This window comes from Nyctereutes procyonoides, unplaced genomic scaffold (genome assembly GCF_905146905.1).
Source record: "Nyctereutes procyonoides isolate TBG_1078 unplaced genomic scaffold, NYPRO_anot_genome, whole genome shotgun sequence".
In the NCBI taxonomy this organism is placed as follows: Eukaryota; Metazoa; Chordata; class Mammalia; order Carnivora; family Canidae; genus Nyctereutes; species Nyctereutes procyonoides.
The window spans coordinates 3,084,449-3,098,721 of NW_026575126.1; the positions used below are offsets into that span (position 1 = coordinate 3,084,449).

Genomic DNA, 14,273 nt, shown 5'->3' on the forward strand with positions numbered 1-14,273 from the left:
CAGCTTCCAGGAGAGAGAAACTTGTCCTGTGAAGACTCATTTAATTGGACGAGAGGAAAATACAAACTAAAATGCAAGGAAGGATTTCAGATGAGGGAGGCTCAACACGGAAGAGCGAAGAGCGTATCACTCACAAGGAGAGAGCCGTGTCCTTGCGTAAGCAGCCCTTAGGCACAGGATAAATTCTCCTTCTAATGAGAAGTTCTAAACCATTTACAATAGTGTCAGTACCGCTTGAAAATGATCAATTAAACCTTTATTGAAAAAAACATAAAGGCCCTTTCTCCATTCTCGTTATCAAGATCTCACAACCAAGCATTTGAGCTGGAAGCTCTCACGCTCAAGTATCCACCACAGTGCAGGGCCCGGTCTTTCTCCAGCTCCCTGGCTCCTACTTCAGCTTTGCCCCCCTCCCTTCTCCAAGCAGTCAGTAACCTCTTTCTATTTTTTCTCTATATTTATTTAAGGGTTTTTACCTTTATTGATTTCTCTCAGATTCTTTTTTTAAATCTTTTACTTATTTATTTGAAAGAGAGAGAGAGAGAGTGAGCGAGTGAGAGCATAAGCTGGGGGAAGGGGCAATGGGACAGAGAGAAGTGGACTCCCCGGCTAAGCACCGTCCCAGGGCCCTGAGATCAAGACCTGAGCCAAGGGAAGACGCTTAACCGACTGACCCACCCAGGTGCCCCGGTTTCTCTCAGATTCTTGTCTCTAAGGAATTTATTACAAAAATATTGACTGGAAGTGTGCAAGACGCAAAACTGGTTTGGTAACGTAAAAGGATGCATAAAATGTTGACCCCACTCTCAAGAATCTCAGAATCGAGTTTAGGAGACAGACACTGAGGCAGCTCCAGTACAAGACACACTGTGATAAATGCCGTGACAGAAATCTTCAAGTAATGAAAATAGAAGTAACTGGCTCCCCACTGGAGTCTAAACGTAAACTGTCTCCCGCCTACTGCTTATCGAGCCTCTCCCTTCAATTCAGACTCACCATATTTAGGAGAGAATTCACCAGCTTTCCTCCAAAAATTGTTCTCCATTGTGATGACTATTTCTACTAGCAGTTTCACAGTTAGCCTAGTCACTCATGCTTGAAAGATGCGTATTCTTTGCATTTTCCTCAGATTCATGCTCCCCATCTAGCCATTCACCACGTTCTGTTCATTTTTCTTTTGAAATGTCTCTTTTATCCTTCTGTTCTATGGTCATTACAACCTCCCTAGTCCAAAATTGGATCACTTTATACCTATGTTCTGGCCATTTCCTAGCAGATGTCTTTGGATCCAGTCCTTCCCTCACCTAAATCATCCCGTGTACTTCAAAAAAAAAAAACCCCACAGAATCCTAAAATCGGGAGAGGCATTGCCCTCCAATGCAAAAGTCTGTACAAATTAATTTAGCATTGTAAGTGAATAGCCATCTATTACCCACATACTTACTGATGGAAACTCAATTCCCCAAAACATTTCTTATTAAATTTATAGATTATTTTGATTGATAGAAAAATGTTCTTTATATTGCTAAGTCTACACATTTCTTTGCTATGCTTCTCCCTTGAATTCTAGTTTTGCATATCTGAAATATAAGTTCCATCAACCTTTAAAGAAAGCTATTTTGTCTCTTTAAGCTCTACCTTTTAAAAACTGGTTAAATATACACCCCCATAACTGAGTCTGATAAAAACTTTAGCCCTCACCATCTTGATTGTGCTCCTGTTAGCACTTTACAATTGCTAGCACGACTGAAAATGTAGTGTCCAGAACTAAAAAGCGTACTTTGAAACTTCTCTACCCTGAATGATCATTATTCGACTCACCCCACAAATTCAGGAATCTTAAATACTCCCAGTTTTTATTGCTCCAAAGCACAGCTCCTGAGCTATACATGACAGTTATAGCCCAATTTATTTATCCTAAGTTTCTTAAAGTATCTTATGCTTTAGCTGGACTGGGGTTCTTCCCATTCCCATTCCCATTCCCATTCCCATTCCCATTCCCATTCATTCATTTGTTCACACATCCAAGCCTTTCCTTATATTTATCCTTTTGTTTGAAATTACTTATCTCCATTCTACCTATCTTAATCTCTTGGCCCTAACATCCGTTCCAGACTATCTCCTAAGAAGCACGGCCTCCAGACTATAGGTAAGGAGTCTCAACTTTGCTGTTGGCACCTGGGAGGAGATCTTAAGGCTCCAGACTCTGTTTGACAGGAGTCTCTGTTTGCCCGAGGGCCTTGACCATCACCAGGCATCTAATAATGTGATGTATGACAGGGGCTTGGAGGCCAGGCCATGTCCCTTCTAACCTCTGGGGGAACAGATGACAAAATATAGCCTGACCTTTGTGAGTGGCTGGAAATCAAAAGGAAGCCACATGGGCCTTATGTGATTAAGCCCTAATAAGAACTTGATTTTTTTATTAAGTTTTATAAAACTTGGGATCCCTGGGTGGCGCAGCGGTTTGGCGCCTGCCTTTGGCCCAGGGCGCGATCCTGGAGACCCGGGATCGAATCCCACATCGGGCTCCTGGTGCATGGAGCCTGCTTCTCCCTCTGCCTGTGTCTCTGCCTCTCTCTCTCCTCTCTGTGTGTGTGACTATCATAAATAAATAAAAAATTTAAAAAAAGTCTTATAAAACTTTATAAAGTTATCATACCACAAGTGTAATAGCTTGCCGTGCGTTCTTGAGTCCCATGAATTATCAAACCCAAGGAGGACTGTGGGGGTGTCTGAATTCACAGCCAGCTGGTTTGAAAAGAAAGTGGTCCTGGGGACTCATGAATTCACCTTATATCTGAAATGAGGGCAGACTTGCAGGCACTGCCTCCTCACGCCGTAGCCGGCTCAACTCATCGCGGAGCCACTTCCTTCTTGAAGCATCCTCCAAGTGCAGTCTACCTCACCCATGCCCTCTTCTCCTAAATACCTATAGTATTTATATCGAGTATCGCAAAATCCGTCACTGGCCTGTAGCACTGCAGGTAGGTTAGTAAGCAGATATTATGATTATTACCAGCTGAGGTTGGAATTTTTGTGACCGAGAAAATGTAGTGATCTCGTAGCTTCTGGGGTCAGGGAGAAGTAAAGGAAGGGGAGAGAAAAGACTACGTATGTAATGTTGTGAAAAGGTGGAAGGAAGAGGAGATGGTAGTGATGCCGGGAAGAAGACGTTCAGCTGCTTCCCAAGGAATCGCTGCATTAAAGAAAGTTCCATGGTTCTGACAATGCACACTGAGCACACGTTAGGCACTGAAGAGGCGACACCAGCTTTCCAGGAGGGCTCCTTGATGAAGCTACCTGATAACATTACAACATGGTGTGCGTTGGGTTTGGTTTGACAGAAGATTGTGCCAGAGGCTTCAGGCCTTGGAGTCCATCTCTGCCTTTCCCACATCTTCTAGTTTCAGCTGAGGACTACTGTCTCCATCCTCGCTGCCTAGGACTGGAGGTTCATCTCTTCCTGATAACCTTTGCCTATTCCTCTGTCATGTAAACGACGTTAATGGTCAGTGTAGGGCTCCTGCCCAGTGGAACAGGAAGGGATGATTCCCGGTAATGTAAGAGACTCCAAAATAGAAAGAATGGTCATGAGCAGCACATACGTAGGGCTATATGGAAACAGCGTAAGAAGCCATGGGGAATAGGGAATTAAAGGGCTAGGAATGGGCTCACACTGGCGTCTGTAACTAGTCTGGGGGAAGATATCCAGGGAAACTTAGACAGGTCCTAAGATCAGAAATGGTGATGAACTGAGTCTTGGTTTGAGTAGAACAGCAGGTGGTGGAAGAGGGGATGGGAAGAGTGAAGGACACATCAATCAGAAGTTTGATATCCTTGCCTTATAGAAATATAATCCATGTTGCTTTCCTGGTTTTATTTTTTACTTCTTTAGGAACGAATTTGTGTTAGGGGGCCAGGATTCACATTTCTTGGGGTCGGGATTATGACAGACTACATTGTGTGTGTGTGTGTGTGTGTGTGTGTGTGTTTTCCCAAGATAATGCTTTTCAGAAAGAAAAAAAAAACTCAAATAGGCACCTTGGAGGATCCTGAAGGACCTTAAATTGGGACAATTCTATACAAACAGAATGTTTGATTATCTGCTTGTTCTGTTCGACTAACACTACAGATCCTGGCCGAGCTAGGGAGATGTGCAGTAGACAGGAATTCACTATTTACCTGCTAGCGTGCTATGATAACCTATCAACGGGATACATGTGCAAATCCCTACTTTATAAGCCGTATCCCCATTCCACTGGACACTTTCCTGGACAGCTACACCACCTGCAACTTTGCTAACATCCAATACTGGAAAATAGATCAATCAAAATAATGCCCTAGATTTTGATGTGCTTAATCTGGTCTTTGTTTGAAACACGAGCATTTACGAATTAGATAAGTAAAGAGTTGTGCATCCAGTTCCCATAATTGCTATCTGATTCCAGTATGCTAGAAAGAATGGGGAGAAGAGCTTATTAATATTGAAATTTCCAATAAGAGATGCATGTTTAATTGAAGTGACATTAGCTAGTATTTTATGTACTGGGCTGATAAATGCTGATCAATCAACAAATGATGCTGTTATTAAGTAAAGACAAACTACTATTCCTGATTGAAAGAGGCGCATTTATTAGCAAACAACATATATCTTTATGATTTTCTGTGTTCGAATGATTTTGTGAAATAATACTGAGTGTGTACGCGTATTATAAATGTATTTGGAACTACCCGGAGTAACCCTGTGAATTGTTTAAAATATGTAACTCGCGTTTAAACAGAAACATTTACTCTTGTTCCGTAGTTTAAAAAAATTCCAAATATGCTTTTCTCAAGACAATTTGAGAACCTTTTTGAAACTGAGGGTTTTCAATCTCTTTTATGAGATCAGATGAATAAATTACTTTCAAGGTAGCTGATTCCCCAGGGTAGATTTGGTTTGTTGCTTCTCTAAATTGTGGTGGTTTAAGATCTCAGATATACTTTTTTCAATACACATTCCCTACTTCTTTAAAAAGCTGTATAGAGATGATGAGGAAAAAATATGTAATTATACAATATACAGATGTAAATACATGCAGCATAGGGAAAGATGAATATATATATTATATTCATATATATATATGAATATATATATATGATATATATATCACAAACACATATGTCATATGTTCCATAGTTATATATCAAACAAAACATGTTAGGTGAAATAGGGCCTAACACTGATGTTTCTTATGATTAGAACTTTTTTCGTTTGTCAATATCTATTTTACTCAGGATAAGATATTAAATCATGTAACTTCGGTGTTTCAGTCGGGATAGGATGCTAAACAAGATGAGAAGTCATCTCATACCTTTTTCCATTACAGAAACAAATGTATGCTGATTAAAATTTATGAGCTAATAGCCCCCATGGTCCCTAGCACAGTACTCAACACTCAACATGAGTCCATTAATAATTATTGAAATGGATATTGTTTCTGTAAGTCGGGGCCTGGGCCTGTCTGATAAAATATACAAACAGAAAAACATGAACTGCTTTAACAACTGAGAGGTAGTGGTCACCGAGAACCCTCCTTTCTTTGGGGTGGTTAAGCAGTTCTCCGTCTATATGGAGAATGAAGTTCATTGCATTCGAAATCATACCATTGTAAAATACGCCTTTATCTCTCTCGAACACGTCCTTCTGGGTTGGGAAGTATCCTGCAATAAGATAGTGTGATGGACTAGTTGACTTTCCAAGGTCTATTAATCTATGAAGTGAAAATTAATATCCTTTCATCAGATGAGGCTGGTATCCAATTATCAGTAGAGCAGATGTTGTGCTTTTCTGCTGGGTATAAAGAAAAGGGATGTGCATATCATGCTTCGAGAGGTGTACCAATGTAAGTAGGACAACTCTCACTGCCTTACTGCTACTCTGAAGGTAAATTGCTTGAGTGCAGAGCAACCTCCTGCAGTCCCTCCAAATACCAAAAATGAAAAGCACAGCTATGAAATGTCCAGGCTTGGCTCTCTTCAATAGTAAATTATGGGAATGCAACTCATGCAGCTGCTATGGGTACCTGCTGCCTGCCAGATCCCCTTGCTTCTATTTCTTCTGCGCACCGGGTATAGCCAGTCATTTCCAAAAGCTAATTTGCAGTTGATTATGCAATCTGCCAAACCCAATCAATGTGCATACTCATGACCACTCATAAGATTATTTGCCTTAATCATAGGAGACCTCTAGGTCGTTACTCCGCCATAGGGAATATATTCAGTGGAGATGGTTATGGGGTTGCCCACTATGCAGCTGCCTGCCAGGTCTCTTGGCTTTTATTATTTTCATCTCTCAGATGCGGCCAGTTCTATCCAAAGATGCTTCAAAGGCAAATCCATTCCCTATCAGTGAGAAACCCTCTGTTGACTACTGACTGCTGAGGCAGCAGGATAAATACAGAAACCTTGGGGATACTTCAGGATTAAGGTTTCTTTCTTTTTCTTCTTCTTCTCTTTTTAATAGTAATGTTAGTTGTTGGCAAGAGTTTAATCTCTTCCATGTAGCAAGACAGACTTTCATTGGGTATCAAAATAAAAAAAAACAGGTCTTCCAAATATCAGAGCTGTTGTTGGGATTTTTTGGGATTGTGATAACTCTCCATGGCCAGAAATTACTGTTTGGATTTTTAATATTAAAAAAACTCCTTTTTAAAAGTGGACTAGATCAGTATAGTTCAACACATACCCAGGGACCGTGTCTTATAGAGCCTGAAGTACACAACCACCTAATGCGGAGAAGGCAAAGATGCACCATGTATACTGCTCTCCTCCTTCCTCTCTCCATACATATGTACGTGATATACATGTTACTGTCTGCCAGACTGCCCTGTTTCTATTATTTTGCTCACTGGGTATAGCCCACTGGTGTGTGTGCATATAAATAAATCAATAACATAAATAAATATAAATCTATATATACTTATTTATATGGTGTCTGTTATGTGCTGGGCATTATTATAAGCAGTCAAGGTGCAACAGAAAAAAAAGAAGACAACCTTCCCACCCTCAAGGTGTTTATATTCTAGTGGGGCTAGGAATATCAGTAACCTTATCACAAAATCATTTCTTCCTGAGCCCTGACACAGCCACAGCATCCTTTGCAACCTTTGCTTTAGAGAGTCACTATCTGTCTAGAAGAGTAGGCACGCAGAATAAGAACTACTAGTAGTCCCTGACTTAGTATGGTCTATCAGTGATGGAGAAATAGCTTAGCTACAAAAAAAAAAAATTCACACCACAGTATATCGAAACACCTGAATCAAAACCTTTAAGCCATAATAAATGCCAGATCAACGTATGGGCCATTAACTATTTAACCTACACTTCTCAACATTGAGTCTTATTAGATTGCCAAATAATGTGATTTTTTCCCCAAGTTTTTATTTTAATTTCTGTTAGTTAACATATAGTGTAATACTAACATATAGTGTGATACTTTCAGGTGAAGAATTCATTGATGCATCTCTTACATCCAAGACCTGGTGCTCATCACATGTGCCCTCCTTAATCTCCATCACCTATTTCACCAACTCCTCCTCCCTTCCTCCAGTAACCAGCAGTTTGTGCTCTACACCTAAGAGTCTGTTTGTTTCTTCATTTGTCTCTTGTTCCCCTCCATGTTCACTTGTTGTGTTTCTTAAACTCCACATGTGAGTGAAGTCATATGGTATTTGCCTTTCTCTGATTTATTTCGCTTAGCATAATACTCTCTGTTTAATGAATTAAACTTTAATTTTAGAAATACATTTTAAAGGGTTTATTTGTTAACAGATTATTAACACAGGGATTTTTATGAACCAAAAAAAATGGAACATAATACCAAAAAATTAGTTGTACAATTTCTTCATGGTTCCTCTTCTGTGTATAGAAACGTATTCCAAGAACATGAAATGTGCTTAAGTTTTGTTTAACTCACCACTTCATAAGTTAATATGGCTAAAACTGTGTTAAATATCTTATCGCCAATGACATCTTGATTTAAGCAAGTTTTAGCTCCACTTACCAGGCTCATGTCAAACTGAGAATGAATAAAGCCATGTATGGCCAAATTCCTGTTTTATAGGACTAACCTAAATGAGGAAATGACAATAATCACTTTCTTCACTTTATCCTTGCCTGAACTCTTCACTAGAACCCTGGTTTTACTTTTCCTAACCAGGTTTTAAAGTGAAGACTCAGTTTTGACAAAGGTAACGTCTTACTTTTGGAATGGGCCAACTTCCTCACATCTGTTACACAAAGATGTCTCATCTTCTTTGCCTGTGTAAATGTTTTTGAACTTCCAAAGATCAGATGAAGTGCCACCTTATCCTCAAAGTACTCCTTCATCTGCAATAAACTGTTCTCTAAGATCTGTCAGTATTTAATGTGTATAATAATAATAATAATAATAGTACATTTAAATATGCTGATTTAAAAACAGGATAGTGTAACTGCTCTGCGGTATTTTAAATGTTACAGATTTTGTCTCACTCCATAGTAGGATTGGCATTAGCATGCAAATGATATCAAAGAGTGAATATCAGCTTTTCCATGTATTTATTACTGGCCCCATATTTATTATTATCTACTTACTCTATACACACATGCCCTAGTGTGCACACACATTCTCTTCTATTTGAAACCTAATAATAATAGAGTGGGTCCAATAAAGATGTGATTTTTTTTAGTCACTTGGTATGTATATATAATTGATTTGTATCTTTAAGACAATGGTGGCATGTTTTCTCTAAAATTATATCATTTGTGGGGCATGTGGGTGGCACAGTCACTTAAGCTTCCGATTCTTGGTTTTGGCTCAGGTCATGATCTCAGGGTCATGGGATTGAGCACCACATGGGGCTCCATGCTCAGCACGGAGTCTACTTGAGATTCTTTCTTCCTTCCTGTCACTCTGCTTGTCCCCCCTCATGCATGTGCTCTCTCTAAAATAAGTAAATAAGTAAAATCTTTCAAAAAAATAAACAAAATATCATTTGCGACACATTTGTGGTGATTCAGTGAATAAAATGAATTTTAACTTTATCACAAAGTAAATATTTTCAACATGATTTTTAATGTCATTTGAGGTATAAACGATCCCACAATCTGGAATATTGCTGAAAGTCTCAACCATCCGTTTTCCACATTATGAAACAGATTTGCCCTGAATTGAGAAACATTAATTCTAGGTTTTATCACCTGACTCTGCTTCTAAGAGCTATACGACTCTAGAAAATTCTTTCAGCCTGACAAACCTTAGTTTATCTATAAAATGAGGAGTAGGTGATTTCCATGGGACCTTTAAAACAATAGCAACAAAACCTCCAATGATTCTGTGTTGATACAAAAAAGTCCACTCCCTGGTAACACGTCAAAGAAAGCCGAGATGCAGAATGTGATAGTGAAAAGACAAGGTTTATAAAAATGTAAATAATAAGAAATGGGAATGAGAACAAGGAAAAAATGTAAGAACTACTCATATATCTGCCTTCAATAGAGTCTATTATAGTTCTTGTAAGTCACACCAAAACGCTTTGTTAAAATAAAACATTATTTATTTATAGAGTCAAAAGTTAAACATTGATCAGCACTGTCCTATGTCTATGGAGTTCTACACTTTCAGAAGACAAAATACACTGAAATAATCAACAATGAATCAAAAGTGACTCTATTTAACCTTCAGGTTCATTGTAAAATTTGAATATGTAATTAGGGATGCCCTATGATTATCTGGCCAGAAGCCAGATCTTTTGGAAAAGAAAGATACGCTCAAGACCTGAAGGTTGTAACGTTGAGCGTACACGTAATTCTCTTGCGTTGTGAAATGTATCCTGGGGCATAATTTATTTAATCAGTAAAACTCCTGTGGCCTGAAACAACGTTGAAATGCTCACCAAGTCCAGGGCTGACTTCTGGAATTGGCTTGATGACTTTGCAGATCCAGGCTACAAAGAGCCTTTGGAGTGTGACTTGAGAAGAAGGAGCGGAATGAAGACAGAGCATTTTGACGGCTTTTCAGGCACCTTAGCCGCGATCGACAGCATGTTCAGCATAATATGCTCCGCAACGCTGAGTGTTGGTTAATAAAAAAGGAGGAGTGGTATTTCATGCTTAAGTAAGTTTCGGAAATCCTGCATTAAACAGTTTACCGGTTTCTCTATTGCGGGGTTTTTCAGAATCTCTAGTGTGTTGACCGCATAGCTTGAGTCTTCAAGGCAATGACATGGTGTGCAGAGTCATCAAATCTATTTGACCAACAGAACCGTTTTGTCTCAAAATATGCCACAGGACTAGTATTTGCGGTGAAGTATATAAATTCCCCTTTGCTCCAAAAGCCTTTGTTTCACTCTTACATATCACGCTACATTTAATTGTTCATCAGAGGCCTCAGCTAAACAAAATGGACAGAGTTTAGCTCCCAGGAGCCCAGAGACTTCCACAGAAGTTCCACAGAATAGAAGCATTATTTTTACTTATTGATTCCGTGTAGATCAATGAATGCCAGGATGTTGTAAAATAAATCATCTGATAGGAATACGTTTCTGGTTGTGTTGAGGTAAGCTAAATCAAAGAGAGATATATTCCTTCATTAATATTCTTAGGGTCACAAAATATCAGCATCTTTGTTTGTGCTGAGATGATCGGTCAAAGATACACAGAACCAATATTAAATATAACAGATGTGAATGACCTTGTAGTACGAGCACATAATGAGCCTATCTTTCTTCCTTTATATCTAAACCTAAATTGGCCTAATTCTACATCAGGATTTTAGAAAAAGCGAAGCAAAACAAAACAAAAACAAAAACCTCAAATAATGCATCCAGTGTAGGGTTCATATTGTAATATCCGCAGTATGATAATACTCTGCAAACATAGGTTAGTTCCCTGAAAATGTGTTAAAAGTAGGAATAACTGGGATTCTAGATGTAAATAAATGATAAAACATGATGCATGAGGAACTCCATAATAGCTTGCTTAAACTGAAGTACTGCTATTGTTTATTCTCAAACACAAACCAGTATTTTCCTTTCAAAATAGAAATATTCCTTCTGTTTTGTAGAATCAAGTGTTTCATATTTTTAAAAGATTTTATTTATTTATTTGAGAGAGAGAGAGAAGAGAGAGCACACAAGCAGGGAGAGGGAGAAGGAGACTCCCTGAGCAGAGAGCCCCATGGGGGGGCTCAGTCCCAGGACTCCAGAGCCACCCAAGCCAAAGGCAGCCGCCCAACTGACTGAGCCACCCAGGTGCCCCTAAAATATCCTATTTTTAAAATAACTGTCAATTACATTAAATGAAATCTTTTATGAGATGAATTTTTTTCTGTTGGGAATATTAAATGTAAAAGCACTTCTAAACCACCCCCCCATCCCATACATAATATACAGTATATGAACAGAAACATTTTAACATAATGCTTTACTAAACAAAGGTAAAAATGAAAACATTTGTGATACCTGGACTGTATTTGAGGAAAAATAATCTGTACCCTGTAATGTTGCATTTTCCAAAGTTTTAAATGTTGTGGCATTTGAGTTCAGTTTATATGAGGACTAAACACCAGTGACACAAAATTTGTGTGATATCTGTTTACAGAAAAGCTATGCATGGTATCATAAATTAAGTAGTACTTGGAAGGAAACAAATACTAAGATAATTTTAAAGACTGTGTCAATAAAAATGCTATAAGAATAAGACACTGGAAACTAGGATTATCAAGAAGCTATGGCTTTGCTATTTGTATATGATAGTTCTGCTATATAAAACATGGACAAGAAATACGATATAGAGAATAAAACTAATAAATGTGACAGATTACGCAATTTCTCCTATAGAAGAATTATAGATCTAATTATACATACAATTTACAAAGACTGAATTTAGATGAATATTGTAGAAATCAGTTTTATTACCTTATAAGTAGACTTCCCACAGTAATTCAAAAAGTTAAAGTCTGGGACATTTCTTTGTGTTAACTGGGCATATTTATGCGTGCTAGTTCACTGAAATATTTTCCTACTTACTTCCTGTTGAACCCAGAAATAAATGTGCCCCCACCTTCACACCCCCCCCCCAAAAGTAAGTTATGAGGAAAAGCACATGGAGTGTTTAGTATCTTGGCAAATCTGCCAACACTTAGGTCCTGGCTTTCACTCTTGTGAGAGCAGAAACTTATTTTTCCTATGTTTTTAGTTGATAAGATTAGGAGAGGAACTCTTGCTCAATATATTCAGAAGAAGCTCAAGAAGAGATACCAGTTTCTAAGCATAGAATAAAAACTGGTTGATCAGCATCTTTCTCCTGAAAGCAAGCCAAAATTAACACTCAGCCTACCTTTATTAGGTACAATGGAATTTATATATATTTTTCTAAACTAGCTCAAAGTCCTAATAGATATCTGTTTTTCCCTTAATAATGAACAGAAGAAACTGAGACTCGGGGAAGTTAAGCAACGTGGTTAAGAACACACAGATGGAAAAACACAAAGTCAGATTCAAACTGAGGTCTTAGGCAGCTTGTTTTGATGTGGGTTTTTCCAATCGAGATCTGTCCAAATTCCTTTAAAGGAGATGTTATGATCTAGTCAACCTGAGACTATGGGCATGGACCAAGGATTTAAAAAAAAAAAAAAAAACCACAACCTGTTCATCATTCTGAATAAGGAAATGTCTTTTTAAAAAATATATATTTGGTAAAAGTGGTTCTTTAAGGATTATCACAGAAAATGAGAAGACAAAACTTTGAAATTCTCATAGAATTTATGGGCCTTTAAGAGGATGGGTGAGACTCTCAGCCGAAAAAGTGGCTCAATTTTTAAGATTACAGGATTTGGAGTCAGATAAATCCTGACTGCCATCGCTCACTCATTAGCTCTCCTGGCTTCAGTTTCTTCTGTAAGTTGGGATGAAAATATTCAGTCTTAGGATTATCATAAAAGTTAACTGAGATAATGTATTTAGAATTATTGAACACAGTGTCCACTACAGAGTAATTGCTCAATAAGTGTAATGACTATGATTCGTATTTCCATCCCAACGCTGTCCACTCAGACACACTCTGACCTCCTTCCTGGGGTATCATCGCTAGCTCATTAAGCCTGGAATCAGATTCGGTCCCAAGCACTCATGGCTCCCTGCTAGGCAGATCCAGTTCGCCTCTGCCTGCCAGAGAAATCTCTCCTGGTCAGGGCTTAGAGGGACAATAAATGGTTTATCTCGTGACTCCCTTGGCAGGATACCAATTCATACCCTACATTCTTCAATTAGATGTGTTAAGATCTGTCAACTGTTTATAAGGAAGTCAAAGACCTAGAACAATGTTTTGCTTATTTGTTTGTGTATTTAAGGCAACGTGTTAAGTCTTAGCTTGGAAGGTAGCTCTATTGCCAAGTTCTTTTTTTTTTTAATTTTTATTTATTTATGATAGTCACACACAGAGAGAGAGAGAGGCAGAGACACAGGCAGAGGGAGAAGCAGGCTCCATGCACTGGGAGCCCGGCGTGGGATTCGATCCCGGGTCTTCAGGATCGCGCCCTGGGCCAAAGGCAGGCGCCAAACCTCTGCGCCACCCAGGGATCCCCTATTGCCAAGTTCTTAAAGTAGCACTTCATTTTGGCTCCTGTGTACTACCTACTATGAAAGATAACTGGTGTGAAAAACGTCAAGTCACCTCCTCCATTAACTCCTCTTCAAGGTCATAGGCACGTGTGGGGCAGGGAAAGGCAACAAGGGTGAACAGACAGAGAACATGGGAAGGTGATATGAAATCTGCTCAAGAAGGTACAAGGTCACCTGCTTTCACTTGCCACCAAGAGCTTTTTGTCGCTCCATCCCACGACAGCAGGCTTTGAAGGGTTCATTGATCTACGGTTAGATGAGCACATTGGAAATTTTTGCATTTGCATAAGACCCATCATTCCTGGAACTTGCCAGAGTGAAGGACAAGTTAGTAGTGATTTATCACTCTTGAGAATTTTAATTAGTGGCCTGATAATATAGGAGTTGGCAGAGTTGTTTTCTCTTACTGAGCTTAGTTCCAGCTTAGTTCTCTGACCTGAGGCGGAGATTTATGTCTGAGCCGAATCTTTCTCATTCTAAATTCCTGGGTTCAACACAGATATTTCAGAATAAACTATATTCACAAAGTGCTATGTACCCATCTGCCTGGGAAACAGTCAATTTAACTAAGCTCATAAGGAACACCAAAGCAATTTCACAGCCGATTTAGACCCGTAGACCTTTTAT

General features: G+C 38.9%; 1 protein-coding gene across 1 annotated transcript in view; it reads right to left on the bottom strand.

Annotated features, from left to right (window-relative positions):
* Window positions 1–14,273, bottom strand: part of NEGR1 (neuronal growth regulator 1) — an 821,559-nt gene that overhangs the window by 83,738 nt on the left and 723,548 nt on the right. The window lies entirely within an intron of this gene.